The sequence below is a fragment of the Loxodonta africana genome, chromosome 2 (genome assembly GCF_030014295.1).
Source record: "Loxodonta africana isolate mLoxAfr1 chromosome 2, mLoxAfr1.hap2, whole genome shotgun sequence".
NCBI classification, from domain to species: Eukaryota; Metazoa; Chordata; class Mammalia; order Proboscidea; family Elephantidae; genus Loxodonta; species Loxodonta africana.
The window spans coordinates 146,009,636-146,026,752 of record NC_087343.1 but is presented as its reverse complement, the minus strand read 5'-3'; the positions used below and the strand labels follow the sequence as shown (position 1 = coordinate 146,026,752).

The 17,117-nt window shown below is 42.9% G+C and overlaps 1 long non-coding RNA gene across 1 annotated transcript in view; it reads left to right on the top strand.

The window, feature by feature from the left end:
• The window catches only part of LOC111750868 (uncharacterized), a 59,093-nt gene extending 50,948 nt beyond the window's left edge, over positions 1–8,145 (top strand). The window contains exon 6 of the long non-coding RNA XR_002785926.2: positions 330–8,145. This is a non-coding gene — a long non-coding RNA (uncharacterized LOC111750868). The remainder of the gene's footprint in view (positions 1–329) is intronic.
• Positions 8,146–17,117: the final 8,972 nt, after the last annotated feature.

The window sequence follows — 17,117 nt, the reverse complement described above, 5'->3', positions numbered from 1 at the left end:
GGACTCAGGGCAGGACTGTCAGAACCCCCCACAGTTTCCTCTGGAGGAGGGTTAGGTGGGGCCCAAGCGTGTAGAAGGAGATGGGGAATGGGGTATTCAAGTTTTCAATGAAATATCCAGTAGGCCAGTTTGGCAACATATTTGTGTTCAGTACTTATAACAGTGCCGACCTCTGATCCAGCAATTCCACTGCGGCTAAGAAAATAATCATAGATGCGTGCAAAGCCGCATGTCGGAAAAGGGCCTTGAGCGTTGTTTAGAACTGGGAAACGGCAGCAATGTGGAGCAGCAGAGATTGTTACGTTCACTAATTATCTAGCCTTTCACAGGCAGGTACCCTTGGAAAAAATCCATGGCTGCACGTCGTTTGCAAGGATGATATAGAAGAATATTTACTACAAAACAAAACAAAACAAAAAACTCCTGATACAAGATTATATGAACTCCCAGATAAAGATTATTCTATTTTGCAACAATTATAGCAAAGTTGTCGCTTTAAGGAGTACGGTGCGCCTGACCCAAGCCATGGTGTTTTCAATAGCCTCATATGCATGCGAAAGGTGGAAGGTAAATAAGACCAGAGAAGAACTGATGCCTTTGAATTGTGGTGTCGGTGAAGAATATTGAAAATACCATGGACTGCCAAAAGAACAAGTCTGTCTTGGAAGAAGTACAACCAGAATGCTCCTTAGAAGCAAAGATGGCGAGACTACTCTCACATACTTTGGACATGTTGTCAGGAGGGATGAGTCCCTGGAGAAGGACATCATGCTTGGCAGAGTACAGGGTCAGTGAAAAAGAGGAAGACCTCAATGAGATGGACTGACACAGTGGCTGCAACAATGGGCTCAAGCATAACAACAGTTGTGAGGATGATGCAAGACTGGGCAGTGTTTTAGTCTGTTGTACACGGTGTTGCTATAAGTCAGAACGGACTTGATGGCACCTAACGATGTATATGGAAACCCTTGTGGTGTAGTGGTTAAGTGCTATAGCTGCTAACCAAGAGGTCGGCAGTTCGAATACACCAGGCGCTCCTTGGAAACTCCATGGGGCAGTTCTACTCTGTCCTATAGGGTCGCTATGAGTTGGAATAGACTCCACGGCAGTGGGTGGGGGCTTTTAACAATGTATATATAAAAGACCGGAAGGAAATAGGATACTTAATAGCGGTTCTCTCTGGACGCTGGGATTATGAATGATTATGATCATCTTAAACTTTTCTGAAAAATTTTTTATACCTTATACCATAACCATGTATTAATCTTAAAATAAATCTTATTTAAATAAAATTTAAATTCTAAGTATATAAAGAAAAAAATTTACCAGGCTTTTTAATAATTGGAGCCCTGGTGGCACAATGGTTAAGTGCTACGGCTGCTAACCAAAAGGTTGGTAGTTCGAATCCACCAGCAACTCCTTGGAAACCCTATGGGGCAGTTCTACTCTGTCATATTATAGGGTCACTATGGGTTGGAATTGACTCGACAGCAATGGCTTTGTTTTTGTTTTTGTTTTTTTTTTAATAATTTCTGAATTTAAATAGCAACCCTCAGGACTCACAACACTTTAGCATACTTTTCTCTTTGGTTTCTCTGTAGTGGATGAACAAATATTATTATCCCCATTTCACAGGTGAGAAGGCTGAAGCCTTGGGAGGTGAAAGCTCCTTCAGGGTAGATCTGACAGCTGGGAGGTAAGAGTTAGTGCAGAGCTAGATGCCCATGTTCCTTCAGAGCACAGAGCTCCTTCCAGACTGCACAGCTTGCATGAGTCACAGAGTGGAAAATGAGGAGGGGGTTGTGTGCAGAGCAGAGCCCTTCTGAACGGGCCCTCTTGGACTCTGCCTACTGGTAGCCAGGTGTCCAAGGATGTGGTCGGGGCTCAGGCATTCTCCATCCCCCCATCCACAATGGGTATAAAACGTACCCTCATTCCAATCCAAACCCTCAAAGGTGGAGAAATGACGAGAAACGTTATAAAGCAGGAGCATGACCCCAGCGAAGGCCCCAGTCCTGTCTCCCAGCGATCCTGGGTCTGTTTTTTTCACCCTTCTCTTCTCCCCAGTGCTACTTGGGAGGTCTGGGGTGAGGGTGAGAGCTTTTACAGGACTTTGACTTGCAAACATTCAGCTTTCTCCCTAAAGGGTGGTGAGAAGCTGGGCCAGGTCCAATAGCTGGCTTCAGGAGAACCCTCCCACCTCTACTGGGTTATCATGTCCTCCCATCCTCCATCCATTTCCAGCTGGCCCCTCACTTAGTTGAGGACAGTACTGAATTATTAGGGGATGGGTGGTGGGGAAGGACTGTTGAAGAGAGGTCTGATTCTCTTGGGTTGCATTCAGGGGGCTTGAGCCACAGCTGAAACATTACATTTAGATGGACCCCTTCAGTCTTTCAACAGAAGGTTCAGAGAACGTTTTTAAAAAAATCCCTCTTCTCTAGTCAGATTTGGCGATCCTTTGTAAGTTCTTGTTTCTAACTTGGCTGTTTATTGCTCTAAGTCATTCTATGCTTCTGATTTCTTTAACATTCATCTTTATTTTCTTCTGAAAGCACAGTAAAACATGGTTATAGCTGTATGGGCCTATGTTTTGCAGGGACCCTCAGAGGATACCGCTACTAAGTAATATTTGCTTTCTGAAAACACATCCAGCTTCCCTCCCCCTCCCCAAAAATCGCCTCCCAAATAACTTTTTTTCTGTTCTAAATTCACCTTCCATGACTGCACCAGTTCAACACAGAAATTTTTAAAGATTGAAAACATACGAGAAAAAGAGATCAAAAGAATGGGCAGGTCAAACACCTCTAATACGAATTTCAGAAGAAGAGAATGGGAAAGAAGCAGTATACAGAGCTGATGGTGAATAACTTTTCAGAACAGATGGATATGTGAATCCTCAGGTTAAAGAGGCACAGTGATCTGCAAGCAGAAAAATATAAATGACTCTATTCCTAGCCACGTTGTAGTGAAGCTTCATGACACCAAAGGCAGTAAGAAAATTCTAAAAGAAACCACACAAAAAAGAAAATTATCTACAAAGACATGATTATTAGATTAAACAACCTTCTCATCAGCAACAAAAGAGGCCAGACTAATATCTTCAAAGTGGTCAGAGAAAATATTTGTCATCCGAAAATTATATGCTAACCTACAGTTAGTATCTGAGTGCAAAATATAGACATTTTTAGGCATAAAAGGACTAAGAAAGATTTTCACTTACGTGCCCTCATTGAAAGAACTGCTAAAGGATGTAGCCTTTCTGTAGCTCAGAAAGAAGGAAATTAAATACTGAAGGAAGGAGTAGAATGCAAGAAGCAATACAGAGGAAATAAAATACATGTGGGTAAATCTAAATAAGCTTTGTATATAAAAAGCAAAAATAATAGCGAGTAATTGTGGAGGGTTTAAAAACAAGAAAAAATAAAATACTGGACAATAGTATAGAAGATGAGGCAGAGTGACTAGAGTAAAGAATTCTAAGGCTCTTTTGTTGTTTTGGAAGAGGATAGAGCAGAAAGCAAATTTATCATGAAGCTAAGGAAGTACAAGCTCATTTATTATTATCCTTTTTTCTTAAAGAGGGTTCCCAAATTAAATAAGCTTCACGGTCCATAAAACCTGGATCTGCCTCTGGGCTAAAGATAATTCTTTATATTTAGACTTTATTGAAACAGTTATGTATGTTAAAAATATAAAGACAGCTACTAAAAGTATAAAAAATAAAATGCATAACTTCTAAACCAGTAGGGAAAAAGAAGAAAATATGATCAAACCATTCAAAAGCAGAAAAAAAGAAGCAAAGAAAATAATCAATAGACAACCAGAATGGCAGATGTGGCCAAGATTGTTACTTAACCCTTTATATCTGTTCTTCCTTTCTCACACGGTGATAGAATTTTTAGCCAAGCTTCCATTATAGGTAGATGTGGCCAATGGTACGTGACCAGAGCGGAGTTGCAATTTTTGGGTTGTCATTAAAAGGAGGGGAAATTCCGTGCTCTTTCTCCTTTTCCACTTCTAGTTGAAAGGAACTCAGAAGTAATGGCAAGAGCTGAATCATCTATCTTGTATCACAAGAGAGAAGCTGTGTATTGAGAATGGCAGAGTAAAAAGAAAGAAGGAGCCTGGGCCACTTATAATTTTGTGGAGGAAAGCCACCATACCAGCTAGAAGTTTTTTGTGAAAGATAAAAATTTCCATCTTTCTCAAGTCATTTTTAACTTGGTATCTTTGAAAAAGCAGATGAACCAATATACTAACTAATTTAGTAGGTATAAATATAAATATATTAAAATCACAGTAAGAGTAAGTGAATTAAAGGATAGTGATTTTCAGGTTAGAAGAGAAACAAAACAAAAACACAGCCATATTCTTTTATAAGAGACAAACCTAAAACGTAATGACACAAAAAGATTTAAAGTAAGCAGATGGAAAATAAAAGGAATATGCATGAGGAATGCAAAGGAATAATCATCTGAAGAAATTGAGTGTATGGGAAATATACTTAAAAAGAAACTTTAAGGCAAATAGCATATTAAGGTTATATTCCATATAATAAAAGGAACAATTCATCAAGAATATATAAGGATCATTAACTTTATTTATACCTAGTATTATACTACAATTACCCATTGGAAACCCTGGTGGTATAGTGGTTAAGTGCGACAGCTGCTAACCAAAAGGTCGGCAGTTCGAATTCACCAGGCACCCCTTGGAAATTCTATGGGGCAAGTTCTACTCTGTCCTATAGGATCTCTATGAGTCAGAATCAATTCCATGGCAACGGGTTTGGTTTTTTCTTTTTTTTTGTTTACTACCTATTTCTGTAGAGTTGAGTTTGACTCATAGAGACCCTGTAGGACAGAGTAGAACTGCCCTATAGGGTTTCCAAGGAGCAGCTGGTAGATTCAAACTGCCAAACTTTTGGTTTGCAGCCAAGGTCTTGACCACTGCACTGCCAGCCCCCAAATATTTGGAACAAAAATTGACAGCATTACAAGTAAAGAAATTGAAAAATCTATAATAATTGTGGGGAAATTAATATACCTCTTTTAAAAAGAATATATCAAGCCGTAAATCTTAGTGGAAATACAGAAGATCAGAATAACACAATTAACGAGCTTTAGCTATTGGAGAAATAGAAGACCCAGTGATTAGAAAATACAAACATAAGGAATATATTGAAAAAAGAAAAAGACTAAAAATTAATCAGCTGAAGGTCCAACTCAAGAAGTAGAAAAGAATAACAGAAAAAAAGAAGAAAAAAATGGGAATTAGTCCTGTATTCTTTCCTATGCGTAATCCCTCCCATATTGATTTAGTATGTGGCCACATGACTTGCTTTGGCCAATAGGACATTAGCAAAAAGAACACAAACAGTCTGGAACAGCACTTGTGTACCTGGGCTTTCCCTAATTTGCTGCTTCTTGGGATCTTTCTGCTAACATGAAAGCCCAGAATAACCTAATGGAGACATGTGGCTCAGTTGACAGCCAGCATCAACTGTTAAATAAACATAAAAATCAACACTCCCTAAACATAATGTAGAATCCCAGATTGGATCCAAGAACAGAAAAAGGACATTAGTGGAAAAACTAGTGAAATACAAATAAAATCTCTAGTTAATCGTATGTCCCAATGTTAGTTCCTTAGTCTTGACAAACGTACCACGTTATATAAGATGTTAACACTAGGGGAAACTGGGTGAGTGGTGTGTGAGAACTCTCTTTGCTATCTTTGTATCTTTTCTGTAAACCTAATATCATTCCAAAATTAAAAGTTTATTAAAAAGAAAACAAAACACAACTCTTCAATATACCCATAAAGCAACAGGCACAGATACTTTTATAGGTGACTTTACCAAATTATTTATCGAGTAGATAATCCCTCTTTTATTTAAGCTGTTCTAGAAATTGAAAAGGAGGGAATGCTTCCTAATTTTATAAGGTTAATATAAACTGGCCAAGGACAACATGAGAAATCACACTTATGAAGAGAAAGGCAAAAAGCCCAAATTAAAATAAATATATATATAAAATCAAGCAGGGAATCCAGGACAATTTAAAATTAGAAAAATCAAAATAATTTACCATATTAACAGAGGAAAGAAGAAAAACCATATGATCATCTCAATAAATACAAACAAAAAAATTTGATTAAAAAATTTAACACCACTCATTATAAAAACACTTAAGAAACTCAGAGTTAAAGAAAGCTTTCTGAACCTGATAAAGGGTATCTGTTAAATACTTACAGCAAACAATATCCTTAACGGTAAAATATTTGAGGGACTTCATTTAAAATCAGGCATGAGAAAAATATGTCTGCTATTGCTGATACCGTTTAACATTGTATGAAATGTTTTGGTCAGCATAATTCGACAAGAAAAAAGTTTTTTTTTTTTAAAGAATAAGAATTAAAATGAAAAAAAATTAAAATTTATGATTGTCAACATAAAATTTCAAGAAAATCTACCAGCAAGAGGAGTTGCAACTAAGTTACAAAATCTACAACTAAGAAGAGCTCAGTAAAGTGGCTGGATATAAGATCGATATACAAATGTGAAATAAAAACTTATCTCCAGGAGGGAAGATGGGAAACAGGATGGTATGCGGGACTTTAGCAGGATCTGTTAAGTTTATTTCCTGAAAAAATCAAGGGAGAAGATCTGAAGCAAAATATTACTTGCTAGATATGGATGGTGGGTTCAGATATGTCTACTATATTGTTTAGTTTTTAAAAAAGGTTTCCATGTAATATACTTAACACATCTAGAATGATATATGCAATATCTGTGACTTATGAAGCAATTTAAAAATAAACCCCAGGAACCCTCTAACCAACTTAAAAACTAGAATTTTACCAGCACCATTTATTACCTGTGTCCTCCTTCCCTACCCCTTTATAAGTCATCTAAATCCATTTATAAATTCTTTTCTTTTGAAAATAGTTTAGTCTATCATATTTTCCGTTCTTTTCTGAGTGTTTGAAATGCTTCAAAATTAAATAAAGCAACATATGTCTGTTCATAAGTATACATCTCTGAGAGGGAAATGATTTAAAAAAAAAGTTCAGAAAAAGTACCTTGACTAGGAAGGGCTTTGGTTTATTTATCTGTACCAACCTCTCATTATGCATTCAGCAATATTTCCTGAGCACCTTCCTGGTGACAGAAACTGTGCCAGGCATTGGGGATGCCAACACCTCATGTTGGATGGGTGGCTGAGCATCAGCTGGGAGAATGAGTTTAAGATGCATCAGCTTGGGAGCTAGAGCATGGTTGCAATTCAGTATATGGTGACCACTATTATTATTGTTATCTTTATTATTATTATTGCTTCCCAAGAAATGGCACTCACCATCGGTCTGTCAGTTTGTAGTACTGTGGTGGTTTGGATGTTGCTGTGATGCTGGAAGCTATACCACCAGTATTTCAAATATCAGAAGGGTCACTCATGGTGGACAGGTTTCAGTAGAGCTTCCAGACTAAGACAGATTAGGAAGAAAGGATTGGCGATCTACTTCCGAAAATTAGCCAGTGCAAACCCTATGGATTAGAACAAAATATTGTCCAGCCGGACTCAGACATACCAATGATCATGAAGATGGTACAGGACTGGGCAGCGTTTTCTTCTATTATACATAAGATTGCCATGAGTCAGAGCTGGCTCTTCAGCAATTACCAAGAACAACAAGAAATGGCACAAAGTTTTGTCTGGCTGCCATGGAGAAGGGTCAGTCTCTCATTAGTCTTGCCATTGGCTTCATTGTGCCCAGCACCTGCTGATTAGGGTCTGGCATCCAGCCTATTCTATGCAGTTGCTGAGGCCAGCAGCCCCATATGTAAACAAGTCATCAACAGCAGAGTACTTAGTGGGGCAGTGAGGGCTCAGGAGGGTTTATAGGTTGCAGGAGGCCTATAGATTTCATGGATCTGTGGAGTGGAGGATGGTGTCCTGGGTGTGGGTGTGACTGCTCCTGAGGGAGACACCCACTCTCCCCAGGCCTCTGCCCTAGCCTGACTCTGGCCCTGCTTCTGTCTCTCTTCTGCACCTTCAGCCACACAATCAAACATACATAATAAAAAAAAGAAAACAAGACATATGGCTTGACTTGGGTAATATTTAAGTTGGCTTTGGGTTTTTTTTTTTTTACTGAGAATCTGTTCTTGAACTAGAGGGATTTTCTGTGGGGCAGGGTTGAGGGGGGTGCGGGGTGTGGCTGGCCTCATTATTCTAGCACAAAAGAATGACCCAGGTCTCTGAAAACCTGGGAGGCCCTTGCTGCCCTGGCCAAGCATGCTGAAATGGTCCGAAGATGTGCCAATGCTCAGAAGTCCTGTGGTGTCAGTTCCCATTTGGTGGGGAGCTTTAGAAAGCGTGCATCAGCCCTCTGGCCAGCCGGCACTGTGAGCCAAGCTGCTCCGGGTCCTGGGTGCAGGGCACGTCTTGGAGGGTAGAGGAGCGCCTCCCAGGGTCCAACACCCACTGCATGTGGTGACATCCTAGCTTTGGACTTTCCCATAGTTTTTGTTGGAGAATGCTGGCTTGTAAACTTCTCTGGTCTCTGACACCAGCCAGCCGGGGAAGACCTGGCCAGAGCGTGTCCAATCTCCCCCTCCCCTGGGCTTGCACCTCTGAAACTGGGCCTTGGCCCTGTGGCCTGGGAGCCTCAAGCCTCATGTGGGCTGGTGTTGGTCGGCTGTAAGAGTGCCCAGTCTGTTGCTCCTGTCCGGGCCTTCCTTCCCCCATCACCCCAAGCCTAGAGCTCTGGAGCTCTCTGCCAGCACTACTGGCTCACAGGCTGGCAAAGCCCACATGGGCAGGAGGCCTGTAATTTGTGACTCATGGCCTGTCGCCAACCACGGGTTGGCAAGCCACGCACCAGGTAGTGCTGAGTCACTCGGGCTTGTCTGTTCTGCTGGAGGACCAGGGGGCACAGTCTCCTCACGGGCACTGGGTGGAGTGATGAAGCCCACCCTGAACAGCAGGGTGCAGCTGGGCTCAGCTGGGGGAGGAAGGAGGCAAGGTGGAGCCAGAGCCTGTCTGCTGGGGCTGTGGCTTCCTGGAGAGAGGCTTTTATTGTTTTAATTTTAAATTTAATTTTGGTAAAAATATACACAGCAGAACGTAACTGTTTCCACAATTTCTACATGTACAATTCAATATACCTTCTCCTCACTTATTGGGTATTTTGTTATCTGACATTTCACATTTACAGTAGTAAAAAATCTATTATCCGACTATTTTGTGCATTGACAATGTACATCCAGCAGTAACAAGCACCAAGGTGCAAGGTGACAGTAACGCTGGCTTTGATGGTTAAGATTATGTGTCAGCTTGGTTGGGCCGTGATTCTCAGTGGCTTGGCAGTTATGTAATGATGTAACTTGGCATTTATGTAATAATGTAGTCATCCTCCATTTTGTGACCAGATTTGGTCATCCTCTATTTTCATATAACACCAATTTTGCATAATGATCTGGTCTTTGGAGCCTAACCATGTTGATAAGTGAGGAGAGGGTGTTACATTCTTCATGTTGCGTCACCATTCCCGATATCTCTACCCGTATTGTTTCACCATTATTGACTTAGACTCTTTGTTGTCGTTACATATGGTGCCAACGAGTGTGTTCCAACTCATACCGACCCTATGTATATAACGAAACAGTGCCTGGTCTGACTTAGACTCACTACACCCTAAGCTTCTCGTCTGTGCTGTAGAGTTATTGTTGAAATTTGATTTTATATAAATAATTCTTTAAAGGAGTCCAGTGCTCATGTTGAACACTCTTAACAAATTTAGCTAAACAGATGTTTAGTTTAAAGATGACTTCAGGGGGATTATTTCAGTTCATGGTTTGAAGGTTTTCTCAGAACGATAGATTTGGGGATTGCTCCAGTCTCAATAGGCCCAGCAAGTCTGGATTCTGTAAGAATTTGAAATTCTGTTCCACGTTTTTTCTCCTTTTGATTGGATTCATCTATTGATTCCTTGATCAAAATATTTGGTAAAGGTAGCTAGACACCATCCAGCTCTTCTGATTTCATGCCTAAGGAGGCAGTAGTTTATGGAGGCAATTAGACCTGTAGTCCAGTTCCTTAGAGAGAGGCTTTTTGAGAGCCCTTAAAAAAAAAAAATTTTTTTTTTTTTTTAGATCCAGGTCCATGTTACTGTGATAGACACCCACAACCTCTGCCCCCAGAAGGCCCTGCTGCTCAGGCCCCTCAATCCCCAGGAAAAACGGGTCCTTTTCTTTGCTCTGCTCCCCACTGTACCCTGACTAGAACATACTTAAAATCAAGAGTGGAGCAGGTCATAGTTCATGTTAATGGTGGTGGAATAATTTGGAAAAGGATACTGATAGTGGTTGCACAACACGAGGAATGTAATCAATATCATGAAATAATAACATGTAAAAATTGTTGAATTGGCAAAAGTTTTTACAAAATAAAAAAAAGAGTGGCCTAGGTAGGTTTAGGAAACCCTGGTGGCGTAGTGGTTAAGAGCTACAGCTGCTAACCAAAACGTCAGCAGTTGGAATCATCAGCAGCTCCTTGGAAACCCTGTGGGGCAGTTCTACTCTGTCCTTTAGGGTCTCTATGAGCTGGAGTTGACTCAATGGCAGTAGGTTTGGTTTGCTTTTTTTTTAGGTAGGTTTAACTCCCATTTCTAAACGACTTCCCATGTCTACCCTCCAACCCTCCCTGTGGCTTCCTTGGGGGCCTCCTTTCCCTTACCTGTGTTCCCAGAGCCCCCTGCCTGCCTCTCTCTTCACACGGGTTGTCCATCTACCTCCTGCCCCAGTGCATCTACACTGTGAGTGCCGTCAGGGCAGCAATCCTTCCTTCTTTGCTCTTCATCTTTATCCCTGAGTTCATAGAGAAGGGCTTCAGTAAATGTTGATGAATGATGAAAGAATGAGTAATACAAGAGACCTCAGAGGACCCTGGGCTGGAGGTGACCTCTAAGGTCACCTAGCTCATGTTCCTCCCCAATGCCCAAATGCCCTCTGCCTGACACCTCCAGTGAAGGGGCCACTGTTACCTTCCAAGGCAGTGCATCCCCCACCTTCCTGTGACAAGTGGTTCCTTGGGTTAATCAGGTGGAAGGGCAGTAGCTGAGGCATTTCCGAGCTAAATTTGAAGTCTATGGTCAGTTTTCAGGAGTCTGTAGGTGGTGAAATGGTTCAGTGTTTGACTGTTAACCATAAGGTTGGCGGTTTGAGTCCACCCAGATATGCTTTGGAAGACAGGCCTGGTGACCTGGCAATCTGTGTCTGAAGGGCCACAGCCATGAAAACCCTATGGAGTGCAGTTCTCCTCTGCAACACACTGGGTCGCCATGAGTCAGAATCAACTCAGTGGCAACCGATTTGGTTTTTTTTTTTTTTTTTGGTCAGCTCTCAGGAGGTAGAGTCGAGAAGTTTGACAGTCTCCAACCCGAAGAGGCCTAACTTGCTGCACATTGTACCTGCCTGCCAAGACCTCGTCCAGTTCCAGCAGGTCACCCCCACCCTAACCACCATGTTGGCAGAGTAAATTAAGCATTAAAAACAAACTAATTAGTACTTCAGGGTAACTTCATTCAGAAAATTACCGTACTGAGGAGGTGTCTCATTTAGAACCGACTTAATTAAAAGACACTCGGTCAATTCCTGTAACAGATGAGGACAGCACTTTCCAGAAATGCTGTAATTGCAGCGTTTTACTGCATATATCAAAAGGTTATTAAATCCTCAATATCATAATTCCTTAAGAATGCCATTGTCAGTGACAAACAGCAACCCTCACAACAAAGGAGGTAATTGTTCCTTCCTCCCTGCTCCGTAACCCGTAACCCACAGGAAGTCATAACGTGAGACTGCTCTGTTGATGTGCTTCGTTCTTCACATTTTTAATGAGGATCAGTAAATGCCAGCCCTGGGAGGAATCCACCATAAAGATAAAGAATGGGAAGGGGCTCTATTTCTGACTGGTTGACTTGTGGTTTAGAAAAACATGCATCTTTTCCAGGTGAGGCGGCAGCATTGGTTGAGTATCTGCCATCATGGGTGGTCTGTGGCGTTGGGGTACCTCCTTACAACCCTATGGCCATGTGTTCTCTCTCACAGTTGAAGAGTTTGAAGCACAGAGAGGCTGAGTGACTCACCCAAGCTGCCCAGTAAGGTGGAGGCTGGAGAAAAAGCTTCGCCCACGTGGTGTGGGATGCCAGTAGGGCAGGGACCAGCTCCTGAGGCAGGCAGGAGGGAGGGCTGCCCAACCTGCGCTGTTCCACCAGGCTTCCTCCCAGCCCAGAACTGTTAATCTTCCAGGTCTGGCTCCATGCAGGCTGTCCTGATCATTCTATACGTACCACCTGGTGCTGGTAGATGGTGCCCCACAGCAGACTGACCACATGCAGTCTCTCCCTGGGCTTTGGGTGGGGCTTTTGAATAGAATGGGATATTCCCTCATGTGGAACAAACTGGATGTCTTTTTGCTGACTTCTTGGGTGACTAGGCAAGTGGCACAACCATGCCACGCTTCAGTTTCCTTACTTATAAAAGTGGCAGGAAATGCTATTAGGGCTTGGGTTTGGAGTCATAGTGACCAGGTTTAAATCCTGACTTGGTTATGTATTGTGGGATTTTGGCCCTCTGTTACTATACTGGAATCCTGGTGGTGCCGAGGTTAAGAGCTCGGCCGTTAACCAAAAGGTTGGCAGTTCAAATCCACCAAGTGCTCCTTGGAAACCCTATGGGGCAGTTCTTCTCTGTCCTATAGGGTCGCTATGAGTTGGAATCAACTCGACAGCAATGGGTTTGGTTTTTTGGTTTATATTGGAGCCTTGGTGGTGCAGTAGTTAAGAGCTCAGCTGCTAATCAAAAGGCTGGCAGTTTGAATCCACCACCTGCTCCTTGGAAACCCTATGGGGCAGTTCTACTCTGTCCTATAGGGTCTCTGTGAGTCGGAATCGACTTGACAGCAATGGGTTTGGTTTTCTTTGGTTTGGCTTCTCCACCCAGTGCACAAACCATAGAGCTATATGTGACACAATATGCTACCCAGGAACCATCCAGAGACCATGTCCACTGGAGACCCTCACAGACCCTCCAGATACCCTGGTGACTCCTTAGTTCTGGAGGCTGGGGGTGGGGTGCCTGCTTTCCACCTTGATTACAGCCCCTGTCCCCACTTGCGTAAAATCAATTCACCAAAAACCAGTATGCCCATCAACACCCTACCTCAATCTGACATATTTTTAATATTCCATTTTAAGAATTTTTGCATCCTTTGAATTTTTCAAAGGTTTTCTTAAGCCAGTTCTCCTGAGGATAGTTCTGCCTTCACTTAAAGTCAACCAGTGCACTTAAGAAGTTTCCAACCAGAAACTGGAGACATTGAAAGAAAGTCACTCATGTGTAGAAGGGACAGTCTTTCCCTGTAATTAGGAAAGCACCAGCCTCTGTATTTCACACCTACTGGGGTCTCTTTCATCTCCCCCCAACCCAGCCCAGAGGAGAGAGCAGGGCTCCTGAGGAGGCTTGGAAGTGTAAATGGAGCCTCTTTTCAGGCATCCCTAAAGGAGGAGCTAAAGAAGTGAAGGCTTGAATAATTTAAAACCAAACTGTGCAACTGCTAGAGAATAGAACTGACGCCTCTGGAAGGGGAAGGTGTTTTGGAGCTGGAAACAGTGCAGGGCAGCAGAGATGAAAAGGTGGTGGGTTTAATCCTTCTAGATTTCCATATGTGAAACAAAACAAAATTGAATGGAAAAATATGCCTCAAAACTCTAAAAATGCTTGTACCATGTGAACCAGTCATGCAATTTCTGGAGAGTCTTTGCTAACGAATAGTCATTAAATATGGACTCAGGTTATGCATAAAGTTGTTTATTACAGAGTTATTTCTAATAGCTTTAAGAAAAAGAAAAAAAAAAAAAAACCCAGAAAATAGCCTAAATGTGAAGTGATGGAGGAATGGCTAAGTGTACTTAAAAGAATGCTGTGAAATAATTTTAAATGCCTATTTCTAAAAATGTTCACTGAGAGGCAGTGACACACAGCAACTAGGAATACAGGCTTCTTGCCAGCCAGACCTGGGTTAGAAACCTGCCTATGTGACCTTGGGACTTAAGTGCTCTATGTAGCTTACACATCTGTAAAATGGGGACAATAGTACCTACCTCATAGAGTTGTTGTATCACATGAGATAATATGCACAAACACTTAGTGCAGAATAAGCCCTCAATTGTCACATATCATAATTATTATTTTTGTGCAACATAGAAAAATTATAACCTATGTTTATTCATTCATAATTCAACAAATATTTATTGAGATCCTTTTTTTTTATTTGTGTGGAGTACTGTGACTGGGCGCTGATTCATTCTGTTGTACTTAGGGTTGCTATGAATCGGAACTGACTCAACAGTACCTAACAACAACTGTTGTAAATACTGGAGCTAGAGCAGTAAACAAGTTCATGCAAAATTTAAAAAAACAAAAGGTATGCATGCAGTGTGAGCACAGATGTGCTAACAAAATAAACCACAAGATGCCCAGGAAAAAAACTGGAAGGAAATAGACCAGGACATTAGTGGTGGCAGTCTCTGAATAGGAGTCCCTGGGAGGTGCAAATGGTTAAGTACTTGGCTGCTAACCAAAAGGTTGGAGGTTTGAGTTCACCCAAGAGTGCCTCGAAAGAAAGGCCTGGTGACCTATTTCAGACAATCAGTGACTGAAAACCCTATGGAGCACAGCTCCACTCTGACACACATGGGGTCTCCATGAGTCAGAATCCACTCAACTGCAATTGGTTTTAAGATGTTTTTTGTCTTTGGATAGTGAGATCATTGGATAAAAACCAAAACCCATTGCTGTTGAGTCGATTCTGACTCCTACCAACACTGTAGGACAGAGGTAGAACTGCCCCATATAGTTTCCAAGGAGCACCTGGTGGGTTTGAACTGCCGACCTTTTGGTTAGCAGTCCTAGCACTTAACCATACACCACCAGGGTTTTCTTTCTATATTGCCCAATTTTCTTTAATGAGTATGCAATTCTTTTAGAAGTAGTAATGAGGTTTCTACATAGTATTTAAAAACCAGAGAAAAATGATGTAAAGTGTTGATTAGCCCTTTATGATCCAATGTTGAGCTATGCTGTGGACGCTATAAAATGCTGAGCACTGAGGTGAACTGAGCTCTCCAGACACCAGCACAGGAGCCCCATCACTGCCCAGCCAGCCCCACAGCCCTGCATGGGACCACACTGGGCCATGTGCTGACTGGCTTCACATATATATATCCACCTTGCATGAAGAGGCTGCCAAGTCACAAAGGGAAACAGAAGGGCAAAAAGGAGACACCTCAAAGGAATGCATCTGATGGATGGATGAAGGACTGAATTAACCTCTCTGTGCCTCAGTTTCCCCACCTGTATGATGAAGGAGCTTGCTCGTTGATTCCTATAGCCCTTCCAGCTCTGATGCTGAGTCTATTCTCAGAGTCGGTAAAGATCTCTGCAGTACCCCTGTATCCTCCACAACTGATGGTGGGGCATGCAGTGCTATGAGCTGATAACATACTTGTTAGCAACATGACAATGAGGAGGAAGCATTGGAAGGGGGTTAAGGAGGCCCTGCAGCCCCCTGCTACCCTGCGGTCCTCTGAGTGTCCTCCTGTGGGGGCTGATGAAGACCTTATGTCGTGGGGATGGACACGAGACCATCTTTTCTCTCTCCATTGGGAATAGTCCTCCTCTGATGCCCAGCCCAAGCCTCCTGCTCCAGAAGCCTTCCCAGTTTCCCCAGGCCTTGGCAGCACCTCTGATGCTGCTTCTCCCCCCACACTGCGCCTCTGCACCCACAAGCTGTGGGGACATTTACTGAATCTCTGTAGCCTTCCCGTTGGCCCAGCCCCCCAGGGTGTCCCCAGATGGCTTGCCAGAGTGACTGCACAATGATCACAGACACCCAGTCCTTTCTTGATCAGGGCTGCTCCCCCCACCAGCAGGAAGCTTTTCACACACAAAAAAAAACTCTTTGTTCCTTTTCTGTGACCCACTTAGGTATCAAAGGCTTCATTCACTGAGAAGTTTCTAGGAAAATGGCAACAATGGTCGTGGGCATTCTCTGGGTGACCAGCCCTGCTGGGGCCACGTGTGCGCCCTTCCCTTGTAATGAATCAGGGCGTGGGGGCTGGGGGCTAAGACCACTGCCATACTCTGACAATGCAGCAACATTGCAGGCTCACCTCATCCTCACAATGGGCTGGAGGTAGCTGAGGCCCTGAGACATGAAGCCACGTGCCCGAGATCACTTCTGTAGATGGTGGAACTGGGATGAAAAGCAAATCAGGTGCTACGGACAACTCTGTGTGCAGCATTTTTGATGGACTAGCTTAAGTTTGGGGCAGGCCTCTCTTCCTCCCTCCTGAGGTATTTTCCAAAGGGTCCCAGAAATGGGGGGCTTGCAGCCTGAGTTCTGGCCTTCACTTGGCCCCTTCAGGCTGAAAAGCCGTGGGCAGGTCTCTCCATTTGGCCCCTCCCTTTCTGGGTGTGGTGGGCAGAATAATGACCCTGCCAGCAGGCTCCGGTTCCTAATCCCCAGAACCCGTGAATATGCTGCCTCATGTGGCAAAAGGAACTTTGCAGATGTGATTAAGGATGTTGAGATGGGGAGATTATCCTGGATTATCCGAGGTCACAGGGGGCCTTCAAAGGCAGAAACAGGAGGGTTCCAGTTAGAGGAAATGTGACGACAAAAGAAGAGTCAGAAAGATTTGAAGATGCTACGCTGCTGCTGGCTTTGAACACGGAGGAAAGGCCAGGAGCCAAGTAACTCAGGCAGCCTCTTCAAACTGGAAAAGACAAAGAAACAATTCTCTCCTGGAGCCCCCAGAAGGAATGTAGCTCTCTGACACATTGATTTTAGGATTTCTGACCTTCAGAACTGTCAGATAATAAATCCGTGTTGTTTTAAGCCGCTAAACTTGTGGTGATTTGTTATAGCAGCAATAGGAAACTCAAACCCAGGGCTTCAGCTATTCTCCCTGTGAGCCAGTGGGGTGGCAGCCAGATGGGCCACACGCTGTCCTTCCTTGGTGGACAGGTGTGGCCAGGGTTGATAAGT